This window comes from Dipodomys merriami, unplaced genomic scaffold, assembly GCF_024711535.1.
Source record: "Dipodomys merriami isolate MVZ:Mamm:240054 unplaced genomic scaffold, mDipMer1.0.p SCAF_1, whole genome shotgun sequence".
NCBI classification, from domain to species: Eukaryota; Metazoa; Chordata; class Mammalia; order Rodentia; family Heteromyidae; genus Dipodomys; species Dipodomys merriami.
In genome coordinates this window covers 55,145,167-55,164,254 of record NW_027202270.1, presented here as the reverse complement: position 1 = coordinate 55,164,254, position 19,088 = coordinate 55,145,167, and the positions used below count along the sequence as shown (strand labels likewise).

Here is a 19,088-nt window from a genome sequence, read left to right as displayed (position 1 = left end):
CTATTTAAGCAAACACTTTATTTTGATAACTAGACACTAAATAACTTTAATATATTCAATTTAAGCACAAAAATCTAGTAGCCTTATGTGTGCCTCATGTTTGTTGGGTATATTGCGATGCAGACTGTGACAGAAGTACATCTATCTGTGTTATGGTTGTATGACATAGCCACTAAAGAATATGGACACAAGGTATGGACCTAGTTTACTGGAAATTGGTGTTTTCACTCTAAGTCTAAAGACAAAAGAAGGAACAAGCACACTGCACTCAGGTTGGTAAATTACTCATAGTCATGGGCTCTGAGCTAATGATTCTCAGACTGCTTTTTGTGTATATAGGTTAACTGTGCTTGTGAAACAGAGCTAAGTGATTGTGCATGAGGAGAGGAAAGTCACAGATCAGCTGGGATGAACCGTAGTCAGGGACCTCAGCATGACTATGCATACAGAATTCCTTATAGAGATGTTAGTGTGTTTACATGGGTTTACATGGTTAGTATATACACAGGTATTTTATAGCTCTACCCACTGAGAATGCTAAACAGTATTGACAAAAAGCACATTCAGATCTTGGCTTGTAAGTGCCATTCTCCAGTAACAGTAATCCAGGACTCCTTGGAGAAATGGATAATTTTAGGTTGGGAGCATCTTGCATTGTGAGAAAATAAGGAAGTGCTCAAAAAACAAAAGGTAAGGGCATGCTGAAAGGACAGTAAAGCCAACCTCAAGGAGATCATAATAGCCAAAGCTGGACAATTTGAGCAACAGAAGAAATAGTGTGGTATTGCATAGTAGTCCAAAATATATACATAAATTAGTATGTAGACTATATATAATATATAAAGTCATACAAGAAGAGACCTTATCCTTATAGAAAAATTTCAACTACTTTATGTAGATACTTTACCCTTCAGGATCTGGGGCTTAAACTACTTCCTCCCAGCTTCTTGAGTGTAGTAGAATTTTGTGACTTAGTTCTAAAGGCTAGTCTTCAAAAGAGAGGAAAAAATACATTTACAGGGGAGCAACCTGGCAAATCATACCTTAGCTGAGCACTCAAAGGTAATTGGTTTGCAGCATATCACATCGATAGCATGCACTCTTCTTAATATGATGTGTTTTCCTCTCAAACCTATAACCCCAGTATGACCATTAAAAACAAAGCAAAAAAACCAAAAACAAATCAGACCAGTTTGCATGGAGGGACAGTCTACAAAATACTGGACCAGGAGTCTTTCAGACTGTCTAGGTCACTAGGGCACAGATGGCTTACACCTATAATTCTGGTTACTCAAGAGGCTGAGATGCTGAAGATTACAGAGTGAGGTCAGCTAGTGCAGATAAGTCCTTAAGATTCTAGCTCCAAAATAACCAGTGAAAAGCAGGGCTAGAGGCATGGCTCAAGTGGTAGAGTGTTTGCCAAGTAAGCTGGCTGAGCAAGCTGAGTGACCCTGAGGCCGTGAGTTCAGAAATCAGTAAACAAGGACTTAGAAACATGGGGCATAAAAAAAGGACATTAGTGGAAAACCAGTGAAATTCAAATGAAGTCTAGACTTTTTAAAGGCACTGAAACACCCCTCCCTAATGTTTTATTATGAAAATATTCAAACATTGGGAAAAGTAAAAAGAAATCAAAATTGAAAAAAATCTATCATTTAGACTCAACAATCATGTTTTTGGCACTTTTTCTTTACTCCATTATTTTCCCATCAGTCAATCTTATTTTGAAAGTAAGTTTTAAGCACTAGGACACGTGCCCACCCCCTCCCAATCCAAACCAAGACAACCCTGTTTAAACGTAGTTTTTACCTTCACTGCCAAGGTTGTTTGTCTAGCACCTACCAGACACAAAGTAGTTGTCTGTGTAGTTGTCTGTGGTATGTTGAGGAAGATACAGGTTGTAGTTGCACTTTCCAGGGTGATCACATTCCAGTGGTCAGGTGAGCATACTTGGCTGTTGTGGATCTGTATATGTGGATGCTGGATGTTCATTGTGGGGTCTCTGAATGCTGATTTCCTGGCATTTGGGAAGTATGAGGATGCTGTTGGGATGGAGAATCAGGTCTGTGATGGCCTTTAAAGTTGGGATGTGTTGCATTAGAGTGTTTATTTAGGAAGAGCCTTAAACCTTCTTCCCTTCCCTGGGGTCCCCTGAGGAAATAGAAAGTGGGAAAAGGGAGTTTTTAGCTATGGAAGGGGTAGGAAGTCTAATCAGTGCCTATCAGGAAAGAGTGTAATTATGCAAAAGGACTGCAGTCACTCCCTGAAGGCCACAGACTTGGGGTTTTGCCCAGAGGAGGACCTTTCAGCTGCTAACAGTACCCTTATTCATTTTGGGTGCATAATGATTTTAAAACCAATCAGGAATCAAAGCCCGAGGCTGGAGACAAACACAAATATCTTGTTGACTGAGCAAACATCTAGATTCGTCAGATAGGAAGTTGCAGAGGAAGGTCAGAGTGATGTAATGGTGTGCACTGAGCTTTCATCCTTACACAGATGGGCCCCGAGGTACCATCTGCAGCTCTCTGGCCCTTTGAGATCACTTCCTACAAATGAAATTGTCAGAAGTTAGTATCAAGAAATTCATGTGATATCCATACCAGAAGTAAAGCTAGACAAAGGAAGGAAATTTCCATTGGAGTTACCTGCTTCTTTTTCCTCCTCTGCTTTATAAATAGACCTGCCATTTATCATTTTGGTCATCTTTCTTGTTTAGCACGTGAATATTGTTGTTTCCCCCAAATAGCCATCCAAAATAAACTTCCCTTCTTTTCTTAGGCCTGGACAACTGCATTTATCCCTACCTAAGCCAGTGTCAGCTGGGCATTTTTAATAAGCTGTCTTCCTATTTTGGGTTTTCTGTTTTCTGTTTCTGTTTTGGTGGAGGAAAAGGCAGTGGTTTTGTTTCTGGCCCTTTGCATCAAAGGAGTGTTTGTTCTGGACAGGGGATATTTCCTAGTCTTCATCACAGGAAGAAAATGTAAGTGATGGGTTATGAGTCTTAATTGATTTTTTTTTGAGGTTTTTTTTTTTTTTTTTTTGGTCTTGGGGCTTGAACTCTGGGCCTGAGCACTGTCCCTCAGCTCTTCAGCTCAAGGCTAGCACTCTACCACTTGAGGTATAGCGCCACTTCTGGTTTTCTGCTTGTTTATTGGAGATAAGACTTTCATGGATTTTCCTGCCCAGGCTGGCTTTGAACTGTGATCCTCAGATCTCAGCCTCCTGAGTAGCTAGGATTACTGGTGTGAACTACCGGTCCCAGCTATTAATTGATATTTTTAATAACACTTCCTAGCAGAAAGCAGGTCTGCTATACTCTCACTCTATGTGTTCAGCATTTATTACATATGGATGTGGCAGACATTGGCAAATCACGGTGGGTGATATAACCTCTATTCTTCAGTCAGAGAGATAAAGGAAATAGTGGAGGAAAGTTGATGGAGGCCATGAGGTTCAGCGAGGAGGGCAGGTTTCCTGGTGGAGGTGATTATTATTTTTTTAAGATGGGGGTAGGTAGAAGTTGATACTAGGAGCTGGCAGGCATGGGTTGAAAATGGTGTGGTGTGCCTGGTTAACTGTGGAATGGGTTGCATGGTAAGGAGCCAGAAAAGGATCCTTGGAAAAGATGGTCTGCTGGATCAGGACTGAAGAGAAGGATGCGTATGGAACAGTCGTTGAAGGAATGGGCAGGATCTTTGATTTTAGGCTACGAGAGCCTTTCTGGGTCTGAGAATTCGCATGCCTGGCTTCTCTTTGTGCAGTGATGCAACTCCCTGTGAGCAGTGGGCTTGGAGTATAGATAAGAAGAAGCTGAGTCCTGATGCTTATTTCCATAGTATGATCAAACAAGAGGCCTGCAGAATACTGTGAGGGCTGACAGTGGGGTAGGTGGGATGATTAACTGTAGGATCCACAGTACCAGAGAATGAAGAAGACACACTCAAGGACAGAGGAAGGTCTTGGGGAGAGGAGGGATATGAGGGTTGGGAGGACCAGTGATTGTGAGCATGGAAGGATGCTACTGACTATGAGATATGCCTGGGAACGAGCTGGCCTAAGGAGCGTAAGTGGGGGTGCAAGTATATCATTAATGGTGAATGCTATATGAATCACCTGGGCTGTGAGTGGTTAAAAAATGGCCACATAAATAGTTATCCTCATTACAGATGAAGCAACCCAAGGCCCAGAGAGGGCAAGAAATTGCTGCAGGTTACACTATAAAGAAAAGATGGAGTTGAGATTCTAATCCAAGTTATCACTGTGTTTTTGTTTCTTTAGGAGCTGACTTTTGGTGGGTCAAAAACGTCCCTCAGGAGAAAGGACAGAAGAGAACATTGTAATCCAAGGACCTTCTCTTTTCTTGGTGAATGAGAAATCACTAGAAATAGGTAGGTGTGTACTGAGAATTGGGGTAGAGGGTAATATGACTGTGAATAGTGACGCCCCAAAGAAGGAGGAGTTTCACGTTTGGTTAGAAGAGACAGAGGCTGGCACTGTCCAGTCTCTGCCTGTCTGGAGCTGTACCTGAGCCAATGCCTCAGGTAGAGTGGCTGTCTAGTGAGGGGAGGGAGTTGTGTTCAGTGGTAAAGTTGCTATGGATAGGGAGGGAGGGGGAAGAGGAATAAGTTCTGTAGATTGGTGGTGATATTTGCAAAACAAAATGAATGTGCTTCATGCCACTGAACTAACTGTATTTTCCAAAATGGTAAACTTTATTATGTAATATGTAATATCTGTTTTACCACAGTAAAAAAAGATGGGGGATGGAGGGAATGATAATCACTATCATTTAAAAAAAACCCTTTTTCTGGTACAAAATGGGCACTTATTAAGTATTTGAGTGTATGCTAGGGATTTTGCTAAGTGCTTTCCCTGTATTTTCACTTTAATCCTTACTTTCAGAGATGAGGTAAGCCCTGCAGTACAGATGAAGGGTCTCAGGTTTAAAGAGATTTAGGCAACCTGCCCAAGGTCATTACATTGGGAAAATGCTGGAGGCTGGGTGCTGCCAGGTCCTACTGATTCCAGTAGGACCCACTTAGAGAACAATGCTAGAGTGTAAGTGGTGGAAACGGGGGCCTGGACTTTACAGAGAGGCATGAGGGACCAGTGTTGGGGAGTCGAAACCATCTTCAGACAGGTTTGACATAATGTTCTTCCCAGACTGCAACCAGTAGCTGGAGGGACTAAAGGAATGGAAAGTGCTGAGTGGCTCAACCCAACCCATTCTCTACTTCTCATCCTCTTTCTGAGTGCTCCTCCTTTCTGCCTGCCTACCTGCCCTGGGGGAGCCATGTACCCACTGAATCTAAAGACAGCAACCTGACACTGCATTGAGGTGCATGGATACAAGGGGAGGAGGCTTGAATAGTTTTCTAATGCTGACAGTGCAAATACCATGAGTGAGGTCAATTCATGGGCAACTACCTGGCTTTATACATGATCAGCCAACTGCAGGTATTTGCCACAGATTTTCTCTCTCTTTAGCAGAATGGTATGAGATAAAAGTATTAGGAAATGAATCATATTGGCCTCCTTGGGAAGATTTTTATGGCTGTAACCTGAAACTCCTAAGGTGTGTCCAGTCTTTGGTGGTGGCCAGTGAAATATGTGATACCCCCACCCCCTAGCTGCTGGTGGAGATTCTGATCTATCTTAGATATTTGGATTTAGTGAAGTGTTTGTGATGTGATCTAAGCTGTTTATAAGGGAAATGTTCTCTTGAGTTCCTGTTATCATTTTACTCCACATGTTTACTTTGGATTCAGTAGGATTCTTTTATTCTCCTGTTGGTGGTTTTAAATTCTGTGCTGAAAGGCAGGCTGTCTGAGCTGTGCTTTCTTAGAACTGTGGTGACCGCAAAGGGTGCAGTCTGTGATTATATAATAATTTTGAATGAATAAGAGATGTCTCATGACAGGTCTTGTAAGGGCAGCCTGGAAACGAACAGTATCATTGGGGATTAAGTTGCACTGCAGTTGAATTTTGCAGCTGTCAGGCAGTCTGCAGCACAGTACGTCAGCTGTAACCTCCAGGTGTAAATAGACCTTCATCAGCATCATTGAAAAAGTGCTGGGAGTATCCAGAGCACGGCAGGATGCTGTCCATCAAAAGTCATTTGCAGATCCTTGTCCCTGGCTATACTCTTTAGCCCCAGAGACGGCTGGGATCCAGAGCGCTTTTCAACAAGGAAAGGTAGAGAGTGTAGGTGTTCTCTGATGCCTCATTCTTACTGATTTTTTAGCTGTCCCCTTTTCTGTCTTTTTTAATAGCAAAGAGACATTAAGGATCTAGGTAAAACTTGCTTTAAAAAAAGACTAAGACATCTTCATAGTTTTTTTTAAACTTTTATTATGCCCTTTTTAAAAATTGGTTATGGGGCTTGAACTCGGGGCCTGGGCACTGTCTGTCCCTGAGCTCTTTTCCTCAAAGCTAGTGCTCTACCACTGAACCACAGCTCCACTTCCAGTTTTTGAGTAGTTAATTGGAAATAAGAGTCTCACAGGGACTTTTCTTCCTGAGCTAGCTTTAACTGTGATCCTTCTATCTCAGCCTCCTGAGTAGTGAGGATTACAAACATGAGCTACTGGCTCCTGGCTCAAATATCCTTTTAAAATAGTAACTGAGGGTTCATTTCCCTAACATCACCTTATCTGACCTTTTCTGCTTGACTCAGACATATACTAGATATTGCAAATAAGGGAAACCATGGGACCTATGAACCCTAAGATATGTATTCAAATGTTTTTTTCCTTCATGCAATTGTTTCTAACACATTTATAAGATTATTTTTTTGTTGCTTTGTATGTCCCTCCCCCACAGTATAACTCCTGCTTTCACTGTATTTGATGTTGGTATAATTTGTGGAGGGGAAGGGGAAAAAACAAATCGTTTAAATAGAGATACAGGTGGACCCATTGCAACAATGAGATGTACAAGTCGTTATGTCGAAAAATGAACTTTACAACTTTGGTGCAGGGGCGGGGGGGGGCAGGTAGTGAGGATGGATTTGGTGGGGGGGGGGAGGATGGGAATGGATGGGAAGGGGAAACAAAGGAGGAGGCTACAATGCTTGATAAGAAATGTACTCATTATCTTGCCCATGTAATTGTAACCCCTCTGTACAGTATTTTCACACTAAAAAATAAAAAAAATAGTAACTGAGTCATAAATTAGTCCATTATTTTGGGGAATAATAATGGCTAACTTTGGGAAGCTGGGGACTAGTGCTAGAGCATTTACCTAGCATGTAGAAGGCCCTGGTTTTGTTTCCTAACACTGCAAAAACAAAACAAAAACCAAAAGGCTAACATGATAATAACTAGTTATCTTCTGTGCCTTCTTGGAATTACCTTGAAAATAGGAATTTTGTCTTCATCATTATACACCTGAGATTAGCCAAGAATGATGTGCTCTCATGCCAGAGCATATAGTAGGCACTGCAGCAAAAGAACTTAATGTGGATAAGGATGCTAAGGCACATGGCGGTAATGCTGCCTAAGTCAACATGGTCAATAACTGGATTCCTTGAAAATAGTGAAAGTCACAGAGAATAATGGTTTACCTGTAGAACCTCCTCACTGAAAATAGGGGCCTTGGATTTTATAAAAGTAAGTTTTCTATTAATATATATTGATCTTTAGAACTATTTTTTATTAAAAACAAATATAATTTTATAATATTACAAGGATTAAATGATAAAGGACCTGAAACAGTGCCTGTACTTTTTAAGTGCTTTGTGTTTGAAAATTTTCCTTGTCATTTATTTTTAAAGAATGTTCGTTTGCTTACTAATTTTGAAGTAAAAACAATATATTCTTTAACAATGATGTGTATACACACACACATATTCTCAAGAATCTATTCTCTCTCTCTTTTTTTTTTGTCAGTCATGGGGCCTGAACTCTGAGCCTGGGCGCTGTCCCTCAGCTTTTCAGCTCAAGGCTAGCACTCTACCACTTGAGCCACAGTGCCACGTCTGGCTTTTTCTGCTTATGTGGTACTGAGGAATCAAACTTAGGCTCTCATGCATGCAAGGCAAGCACTCTACCACCGAGCCACTGTCCCAGCCTCAAGAATCTATTCTTAATGACTATATCTGAATAAAGAATGTAATGTATATAACAGAACAACCAAGAGTGAAGACTGACATTTGGAATAAAAATGTTAAATTACTACCTAAACACTACAGGAACATGTTAGGACCCAGACAACTAGGTATACTATTTTAGCTGGAATTGTCTATATAATACCAAGAACATGTATTAGGGAAAAGAGTGACTGTATAGCCCAGTAGTCTTTGTTATTAGTTGCCCAGGCTGGCCTGGAACTACTAGTCTCAAGCAAACTTTCTACCTAAGCTTCCAGAGCTAGGACTACATGTATGTGTCACTGGAGTAGATAGTCCAGAACTACTAAAACATTTTTTTGGGGGGGGGTCTGGTCGTGGAGCCTGAACTCTGGGCCTGGGTGCTGTCCTTCAGCTCTTCAGCTCAAGGCTAGTGCTCTATCACTTGAACCACAGTGCCACTTCCGGCTTTTTTCTTTTTGCTTATATGGTGCTGAGGAATCGAACCTAGGGCCTCAGGCATGCAAGGCAAGCCCTTTACCACTGAGCCACCTTCCCAGCCCCTACTAAAACATTTTTTGACGTTTCAATCTTGTCAGCAAAGTGTGTTTTTAGTCACATCTGCAACTGTTGTACATGTACATTACAGTCATTCACTTGTTTAGTAATAAGTTGTTTGCCTTATAAGATACCAAAAATAGAAGTGAAAGAATGAGACAAGCAAACATGATTGGACATTTCAATATTTCCTTTCTATACCCGTCGTGATTACCTCCCACCCTTTACTTTGAAACATCTGGTTTAGGAAGATAACTATCTTAGGAAACGTGCAGCACTTTTTGAAGGACTTCTGAAGGGCTTGTAAATTCTTGGAGGGATCCACTATTGACAGAGAGGTCTTCTATCAAGCAGATTGAGTGTAGGATGAGTGCAGAGTAAACCAGAAACTCTCCCTGGCCATCTGTCTAAAAATGTTGCTGACCTATGAACCAAACTTCTAAGGATTAAAGTGTCCCCATTAGAATGGTTGGATTACTTCTTCAGAATTGATAGTGCTGGACTTCGTGGAATAGAGAGGGAAAACATAGTTCATGGACAAGACATGCAAAATTGTTTTTAAGTTTGAGAGATATTTCTTATTTGAAGGGCTAGAGGCATAGCTCAAATGGGAGAACACTTGCCTAGCAGGCTCAAGGTTCAATCCTCAGCACTACAAATTAAAGGAAAAAAAAAGGAAAGAAAGAAAAAGAAGATTAAAGTAGTGAATTCAACCTTGCTGAGTTTCAGTAGATATAGGGTAGTAACAAGTGTAGGCTGGCTGAGAACTCTGGGAAGGCAGGAGTCGAACTGCACTTGGATGTTTACCCTGTCTTATGTTTTGGTTTTGTAGAATGAACCCAGGGTTTGGCACTTGGTAGAAAAGTGCACTACCATTTGTGTGTGTTCTAAAGTGGGATGTTACTTGGTCAATGAATTTTAGTTTCTGACAATTCATATATTCTGAGATTACAAAATCCATCACCTATTTCTGGGTTCAAAAGATCACATGAATACAGACTAACAAAGTGAATTAAGTATTCTCTGCTTATCTGGGAAATGTCCTCAAGTAGGTGTGGGAAGCACCTCTCAACTTATCAACACCTGTAACCACCTCAGGACATGATAGTGAATGTGAATTTGAGGTGATGACTAGACTAGACTGATTGTGGTTTGCTATTGATCTGGTAGACTGGCTTAAATACTTGTAACTTGGCATAATTTTAGGCAAATTTAGCATTCAGATAACTTGTTTCCTAAAGAATTAAAAGTAATCTGTAGAAATAAATGGCAGATTATTCTATGTATTTATAGATATATATGTATCCATGTCTCTATGTATCTATCTATGTTTCTATGTATCTATCTATATTTATTTATTTTTCTGGTACCAGGGTTTGAGCTCAGGGATCTGTGCTTGCTAGACTTGTTTACTCAGTGACTGCTCTGTCATTTGGGTCACAGTTCCAGCGTGGATTTTTGCTGGTTAATTTGGAGATGGAATCTTATAGACATTTCTGTCCTGGCTGACTTTGAATCTCAATCTTTTACATCTCAGCCTCCTGAGTAGTTAGGATTATACATGTGAGCCACTGGTTCCCAGTCATTTGTGTATGTTTATAAAAACACTATCAGAAAAGGGGGAATTTGACAATATTTTGGTAATGATAGGATTTTATGCAATATTGGAGTGTTTTTAGCAGGAGCATTTCACAGCAACTGAGGGAAAAAAATCACTCCTGGAAGTAGGTGGGCTAGATTTTTAAAAACCAGAGGGAAAAGCTGTTTGGTGGACATCTTCCAATCCTTCAGGAACTTTTTGAAAGATTGGCTAGTAGAGGCTTATTTATTTATTTAGCAATGTTTATCTCTGGAGAAATTTTATTAAATAATAGTCATAATATTCAGAAAACTTTAGTAGTAAGTGTTCCTAAACTTTATTACACATAAGAAAGAGTTAATTTAATTAGGCCTGGTGCCAGTGGCTCATACCTGTAATCCTAGCTACTCAAGAGGCTGAGATCTGAGGATCATAGTTCAAAGCCACCTGGGCAGGAAAGTCTGTGAGACTCTTATTGCCAACTAACCATCAGAAAACTGGAAGTGGCACTGTGGTTCAAGTGGTAGAGTGCTGGCCTTGAGCTGAAGAGCTGAGGGATAGCGCCCAGGTCCAGAGTTCAAGCCCCATGACCACCACTAACAAAAAAACTTAGTTAGCTGAGTGTGGTGTGACACATGCCTGTAATCCACTAATGCAGGAAGTGTATGGTAGGAGGATCATGATCCAAGTTTAGCCTAAGCAAAAAGCACTAGATCTTATCTAAAAAATACTAAAACATAAATAAGGCAAAAATGGGTTGGGGGCGTTGCTTAAGTGGTAGAGCTCCCGATTAGCAAGTATAAGGGTCTGAAAAGCTAGTACCATCCCCCATGTAAAAAAAAAAAGAAAGGAAAAAAAAAGATACTATTACTTTTGTGACTAGCTTTTTATGTATCTTTGGTAGGGTTGAGAAACCATAATACAATAGTTTGCCAATCTTAGAGGTGATAGAGATTGGAAACTGAAAGGTAAGGATTTTAGCTTGTGGAGTGTCTTTAAGTGAGGTACCTCATTGAAAGAACAAGTCAGGAAAAGTTGTGCAGATTCCAGAGCTGTCACTTACCCGCTGAATGTGAGCACCCAGTCCTCACCCTCTGAGTGGAAGTTCTATCCCCAGCAGGGGCCTGGCCTCACTGTTGTTTGTATGGTAAAGGCTTTCATATGAATACTCAGCTCTAGTTTACAGATTATAACCTGCCAAATCCTATTTCAAGGTAGGGAATGGGCAACATTTAGAATTGTGTGATTGTAGAGATGAAGAGCTTTGTAGAAACGTGGTAATAACATTTGACAGATCAGTTGTTCATATTGGGTCTCAATTTTCTCATCTAAAAATGAAAAGAAAGGCATACTGGAATAATCTCAAAAAGCCCCTGCTGATTCTGTGTGGTTCAGTATATCATTCTGAATAGATGACGGGAGAAGACATTTATTAAGCACTGCTCAATGTATGCATTCCAGCTGCTTCATGGGCAGTAGTTCCGTTAATCCTTCATCATTCCATGCAGTCTCTAAATCACACCCATGAGGAAGGGATATCACTGTTCCTGTTTTACAAGTAAGGAGGAGTAGCATGGACAAGTTCATTTAGCTGCCATTAATAAAGTGGCTAAGCAAGGTTCTGTTGAGAAATAAGCATAATAGTAACAGTGATTTATTGTAAGTTCCTAATGAAATGAAAAAAGTCATTATTTTCTCTAGGTCTCTATTTTCTCACAGGTTACTTGGGAGTAAAAATAATCTTTATAAAGATAGGAAGAACTCACATTCCACCTCTTGAAGAGGAAAACATTTTTTGCATGTGAGGCAGTGAATGATACTCTGGTTCTTCTTGTCTGTATTCTGAAACAGTTCTACAAATATAATTCAGATTGTACTTTTCTTAGTGGATAGAACTGTAATTGGAGTATAACATATTTCATTATTTAGAGAAAATTATTTCAGTAGTATTGTCTTAGTCTTTTTTCTTTCTTTTCTTTTCTTTTTTTTTGTCGGTCGTGGGGCTTTAACTCTGGGCTTGGGCGCTATTTCTGAGCTGTTCAGCTCAAGGCTAGTCCTCTACCACTTGAGCCAAGCACCATTTCCGCTTTTTCTGTTTATGTGGTGCTGGTAACTCAAACCCAGGGCTTCATGCATGGGAGTCAAGCACTCTACTGTGGAGCCATCTTCCCAGCCCCATCCTTTGTCTGTTTTCTGTTGCAATAACAAAATGCCTAAGGCTGGATAATTTGTAAAGAATAGAAGTTTTTTGGCTCCTGAGAAGTTAAGGGCATGACATCAGCTTCTGCTCTGCATCTGGTGAGGGTCTTTGTGCTGCATCATAACATGTAAGAATGTATAACATGGGGAGATCCAGAGCAAGCATGCCAACTTGGGCCTGGCCTCCTCTTTTTATAAAGCCTCCAATACTAGCACAAGGTTGTCCTTATGACCTCCTCTAATCCTAATTACTTCCCAAAGGCCCTCTTGCAAATGACATTAACATGAATCTAGAGGACACATTCAATCTATACCATGAGTCAGCAGTGGTTGTCCTAATAGCCAATTCCATGGTAGACTTGCTGGCCTGCTGCCTGGCAGTATTGGGCCATCAGTGACCCTGTGAAGGCCACTGTCATGCAGCTGGCTGGATTTACTAGTGTGGGTTGCAGGAGGGACCTATAATGAGGGAAAGGCTGCCCATCCTATTTCTGTTCCCAAACTTCATGGATTAATATAATAAATTCCTAAGACTTCTAGGAGGTCTGAATGTGACCCCAGGAGAAAGGCCCACATGGTAAGGTATAGGAGTACTCTCCCTGTGAAAGGAACAGGAACCAAACAATTTCCAACAGCAAGTGTTCTTGTTTTCCAAAGTCTTCATCATTCTAGATAATTTGTTTTCTTCTACCAGAAATACCAGCTTTCATAAAAGTAAAGTTGGATTAAAAAAAAAAAAGGCTGAGCTCTGAGGATTTAGGTTCAAAGCCAGCCCAGGTAGACAAATCTGAGAGTCTTATTTCCAGTTAACCAGCAAAAAGCTAGAACTAGAGGTTGGATTCCAGTGGTAGAGTAGCAGCTGTGAGCAGAAAAAAAAAAAAAAGATGAGTGAGTTTATACTCTACTGCTGGTACAAAAAAAAACACCAAGGAGATAAAACTCCTAACCCCATTGTTGTTGCCAAGGCCAATGCTGCCATGGTTCTTTTTTTTTTTTTTTTCCAGTCATGGGGCTTGAACTCTGGGCCTGGGTGCTGTCCCTGAGCTCTTCAGCTCAAGGTGAGCGCTCTACTGCTTGAACCAAAGTACCACTTCTGATTTTCTGGTGGTTAATTGGAGATAAGAAGCTCATGGACTTTCCTGCCTAGTCTGGCTTTGAACCTTGATCTTCAGATCTCAGCCTCCTGAGTAGCTAGGATTACAGGTGTGAGCCACTGGTGCTTGGCTAATGTGGTTCTTTTAAGGAAAGTTGAAGTAAAACATTGTGGTCTAAGAAAGTCACTGGGGTTACCTGGAGATGTAATTCAGTGGCACATGTGAAACCCTGTGTTCAGTCTCCAGCATGGAAAAAAAACAAAGAGGAGAAAGTCATTACATGTTGTGGTTATACTAATGACTAGTAATGACTTTCTGAACCCAAATATAAACCATCTTTAAAATATTTAAACTTTCTAGTTTTTAGGAAGATAGTGAATACCTTTCATTCTGGCCATTGGAATCTGCCTCTGCCATGCAAGAGACCCAGCTTTCCCCTCTTTGTTTTTTGTCGGTTGTGGGGCCTGAACTCTGGGCCAAGGCACTGTCTCTCAGCTCTTTAGCTCAAGGCTAGTGCTCTACCACTTGAGCCACAGCGCTACTTCTGGCCTTTGCAGTTTATGCGGTGCTGAGGAATGAAACCCAGGGCTTCATGCATGCAAAGCAAGCATTCTACCACAGAGCCACCTTCCCAGAGCATCATCCCCCCCCCACCCCCCAAGAAAGAATGGAAGGTTTTTCAGACTGATTTTTTTTTTTTTTGGTGGGGGAAGGCTGCTCCTAGGGCTTGAACTCAGGACCTGCATGCTATCCCTGAGCTTTTTTGCTCAAGGTTAGCATTCTACCACTTGAGTCATAGCTTCTGAAGACTTTTTTTTTTTTTTTTTTTGCAGGCATCTGGCTTGTCAATTTCTGGAGCAACATTTTTATTCAACAACAAGTAAAGCAAATTTGCCCAACTAAATTATTCATAAGAATTACAGAACTTGTCACTTACAATGGATGTTGGGATATTCAGGTCATTTAGGAGACTGTGGCTAAAAATAAAATGACCTAAATATATAGCTCTAGATTTATTTTTTAGGGGAGTTTAAACTTTAATTTTTATTTGACATTGGTCCTAATTCTATTTCTATGGAGAATGTAAATAGCTACTCTATCAGTGTGTAAAGAAAGATAGTTCTTCTCTTTTTGTTGGTGGCGTTTCATAGTATATGTAGGCCTATTTTTTAATTGAGCTTTTATAGATGTATATTGATATATACATGTGAGGGGTATGTATGTGACAGAGAAACTGGGGACAGTCCTGAGCAAATGACTCCCCAAAAATCTGAAAACAATTTGTCAATTGTTTGGATCACTTTTATACTTTAAAGGAAGGAACAGTTGATGAACCTTGTCCCAGTCTGCTTTGGGACAGTAACTAGAGCATAAAACATTGAAGATCAATTATGCATTTGGGGAGATGAAAAAGGCTGACATATTGAAGGCATACTGTATTCAGTTTGGTGGACAAAGCAGAGCAGTTACATCATCTTTCTACAGTAGAATTGTGTCCTCAGAGGGAGAGACATGGAGGATAGCATGTCTTGATGGTCAAACTTCACAGAGCATGAGATATGGATCATAAATGTGTCATTTGTTCTGGGCAATAGCTCAGTTCTTAAAAATTATCTTAGCTTTTTGTTGTTGTTGTTGTTGACTGATGAGCAAAGAATTTGATGCTTTTGCTTTATACATAGCTTTCCATGATTTCTAGCAGTGTGGTAAATTTGCAAAGCACCATCTGTTTCTCATGGAGTGAGGTGGTTAGCTCTTTGCAGAGAAGGTCACAGAGAATTTGAGATTTCTTCTGTGATCCCACTGTGCCTGAATGGTGCTGCTGACTGTCTGCACAGTGTCTGTAGGCTTGTGAGTGTTCCTGTGGACCTTCTCTCATGTCTAACTTGATGGGAGGACACTTGAGGACTGATTCTGAGACCACTGTATTAGTAGCTGTATTAGTTTCTAGGGCTATTGTCACATAGTGTCACAAACATGTTTCTGTAAGAAGAGAAGGTGTCATAGAGTTACAGTGTGGGAGTCTAAGATCAGGTGTGGGTAGGGCTGGTTCTGTCTGAGGCCCTGTATGAAAGGATCTGTCCCAAATCTTTCTCTTTGGCTTATAATTAGTTGTCTTCTCCTGTGTCTTTCCTCCATACTTGCCTGTCAATGTGCCCAAATGTCTGCTTTCTATACAGAGATCAGTCACATTGTACTAGTGCCCACCTGAATAACCACCTTTTTAACTTGATTACCTCTATATAAATATCACCTCTCTAAATAAGGTCACATTCTAAGTGCTAACATAGGACTTCAACAGAGATTTGGAGGAGAAAGGATGTAATTCAGCCCATAACAGCAGAGATCTTGGGTCACAGTCTTTATATTTTATACTTTAGTGATACTTCTACACTCTTTAATAAACATTTGATAAATATTTGTTGTTTGATTTATATGAAGCTTGGTCAGGAAAGCCAGATTTTCTCCTCAAAGAAATACTTTCCCTCCTTAGTTTCTGCCATGCTGGTTTATAGATGGAAGTCATTTCTTAGATGGCAGCAGTTTTGCTTTAGGCTGTTTTTCAGTGAATTTTAAGAAACATTTATCTCTTCTCCATTTGATCCTTGGGGTATAAAAATACTTGTCATTTGATGTACACATTGGTTTTAAAGGAATAAATTGTGGACTTTGCCTATGATCTTTTTCCCTTTTAGTCTTTTTGGAACACTTTTTTAATGCCCTCTCAGGAGAAAATGATCAGTGGTGCAAGGTTTATTATATAGGGCATACATCCACCTGGGGACTTGGTGTCTTACTGTCAGGCAACAATGGAAATCAAAGTACTAAGTGAGTTGGTACTGGAACTCAACATAGGAGATTTACTCGCTTCCTTACTTAATTTATTTGAAAATTATTAAGCATTATTATCAGAAAATACAGTAAATCCATTAAAAACTATATTTGAAGCCCGGCGCTGGTGGCTCAATCCTGTAATCCTACTTACTCAGGAGGCTGAGATCTGAGGATCACAGTTCAAAATCACCCCTGGGAAGGAGAGTCCATAAGACTCTTATCTCCAATTAACCACTAGAAAATCGGAAGTGGTTCTGGGGCTCAAATGGAAGAGCACTTGCCTTGAGCTGAAGAGCTCAGGGACAGTGCCCAGGTTTAGAGTTCAAAGCCCTATGACAAAACAAAACAAAACTATATTTGAAAGGCAATAGCAAGGAGAAATTACACAGTACATGTAATATTTAGAAGATAAAACATTCTCCCATTTTTTTTAAAGCCTTGTGGGCTGGATGCCAATAGCTCATGCCTGTAATTGTAGCTTCTCAGGAGGCAGAGATCTGAGGCTTGTGGTTTGAAGCCAGCCTAGGCAGGAAAATCCCCAAGCTTTTATCTCTGATAAATTACTCAACGGAGCTGGAAGTGGTGTGGTGGCTCAAGTAGTCGAAGCTCAGGGACAGTGCCAGGCCCAGAGTTCAAGTACCAGGACCAGCAAAAAAAGCGCCTTGTATATGGAACACATTAGTGCTTTAAAGTCACCAGATTATTTGAGAAATGCCCAAGTTAGGGAAGTTTCCTAGAGCAAGTTTAGAGCTAGTTTCAGCTAGCCTGATTCAAGATAGTAAACTCACATGGGATGGATCTTCTGGTCAATGTTAGGAAATAAACATTTGCAGTGGATCCAAGTTGGAAGATTATGAATACATTTTGGTATGCTCGATTTGTGTGTGTTTCTTTGGTTAATCACAGTTTTCAAGGTAATTTTAAGTTTGCTTTTATTTTACATGCTCATTTTTTATAAAGTAAAACATAGATGTCTTAGAAAGTAGCAGCATATAGAAATGTATATGGATCCAGATTATCTTGGTATGGTGTATATACCTATAACTGCATCACTCAGGAGGCTGAGGCAAGAGGATCTAGAGCTATACACCAGTACAACTACATAACAAGACCTTGTCTCAAAAACAAAACAACACAACACAAAACAATCCTGATTTGGATAGGTTGGGATGTTCTCTCGTGTGTGTTTATTTAAAGCCCATCTCTTTATGGTGGATGTGCATTTTAATACTATTATGGAATTGACATGGTTTAAAATCTTTTGCCAGCATTGCCCAGTGCACAGTTCAAAGGCATCCTCTCCTTTTGTGTATTTGTTGAGAAAGAGAATAAGCTTTCTAAATTGGTTAAAAACCTATAGAAAACTAAAGCGAGATTCTTATATATCACACTGCATCAGAATCAATTCCAAATGGATCAAAGACTCGAACTAAAAGCAGACATACTGAAAACATTACCTACCGAGGTGCCTCTGGGTTGGTTCTATATCTTAGGAAGGAATGAGAGAAACTCTGGGGCTCCTTGGCACAGGCTGAATTTTCTTAATAAAGACCCAGAAACACAACAAATCAAAAAAAGGTTGGACAAATGGGATTGCATGAAACTGCAGAGCTTCTCCATGGCAAAGGACATAGCTAGCAAGATCAGTAGAAAGCCCACAGATTGGGAGAAGATCTTCACTAGCCATACAACAGACAAGGATCTCATATCTAAAATATCCTTTGAACTCAAAAAATTAAATCCCCCAACAACAAATACTCAATGAAACAACTGCCTGATTAACAAGTTGGCTAAAGACATAAAGAGAGACTTCTCTGAAGAGGAAATAGACACATGAAGAAATGCTCAACTTCTCTAGCCAGAAAAGAAATGCAAATGAAAACAACATTGATATTCTACCTCACCCCAGTTAGAATGGCTATAATCAAGAAATCTAATAACAACAGATGGTGGAGGGGATGTGGCCAAAAGGGAACTCTACTGCATTGTTGGTGGGAGTGTAAACTTGCTCAACCACTTTGGAAAGTAGTATGGAGGTTCCTCAAAAGACTCACAAAGAGCTCCCCTATGACCCAGCAATCCCACTTTGGGCATTTACCCAAATGATCACAAACAAGGCCATACTAAAGTTACCAGCACAACTATGTTTATCACAACATCATTCACCATAGCTAAGATATAGAACCAACCCAGATGCCCCTCTGTAGGTGAATGGATCAAGAAAATGTGACACACACACACACACACACACACACACACGCACGCACGCACGCACGCATGCACGCACGCACGCACGCACGCACATGCGTGCGCCTCCATCAGAAAGAATGACATTGCTCCATTTGTTAGGAAATGGAAAGACTTGGAAAGATTTATATTAAGTGAAGTAAGACCCAAAGAAATATAGATCCCATGGTGTCCCTTATTTGCAATAACTAGTATATGTCTAGGATAAGCAGAAAAGGTCAAAATTATGTAGATATGACCATATAAGATGATGATAAGCGAAATGAACCCCAAGATAGGGACACAAGAAGTTTTATGTTTCTTTTCTTTTTTCTTTGGGTTCGGTTGTGGGGCCTGAACTCTGGGCTTGGGCACTGCCCCTCAGCTCTTCAGCTCAAGGCTAGTGCTCTACCACTTGAGCCACATCATCACTTCCGGCTTTTTTCTTTTTGCTTATGTGGTGCTGAGGAATCGAACTCAGGGCTTCATGCATGCAAGGCAAGCGCTCTACACCGAGCCATCTTCC

At 40.4% G+C, this 19,088-nt stretch overlaps 1 protein-coding gene across 10 annotated transcripts in view; it reads left to right on the top strand.

Moving 5' to 3' along the window:
- Nucleotides 1-19,088, top strand: part of Tanc1 (tetratricopeptide repeat, ankyrin repeat and coiled-coil containing 1) — a 229,141-nt gene that overhangs the window by 26,469 nt on the left and 183,584 nt on the right. For all 10 annotated transcript variants that reach the window (XM_070022615.1, XM_070022628.1, XM_070022620.1 and 7 more), the window contains exon 2: nucleotides 4,282-4,391. The gene's annotated coding sequence lies outside the window, so the exon portion shown is untranslated. The remainder of the gene's footprint in view (nucleotides 1-4,281; nucleotides 4,392-19,088) is intronic.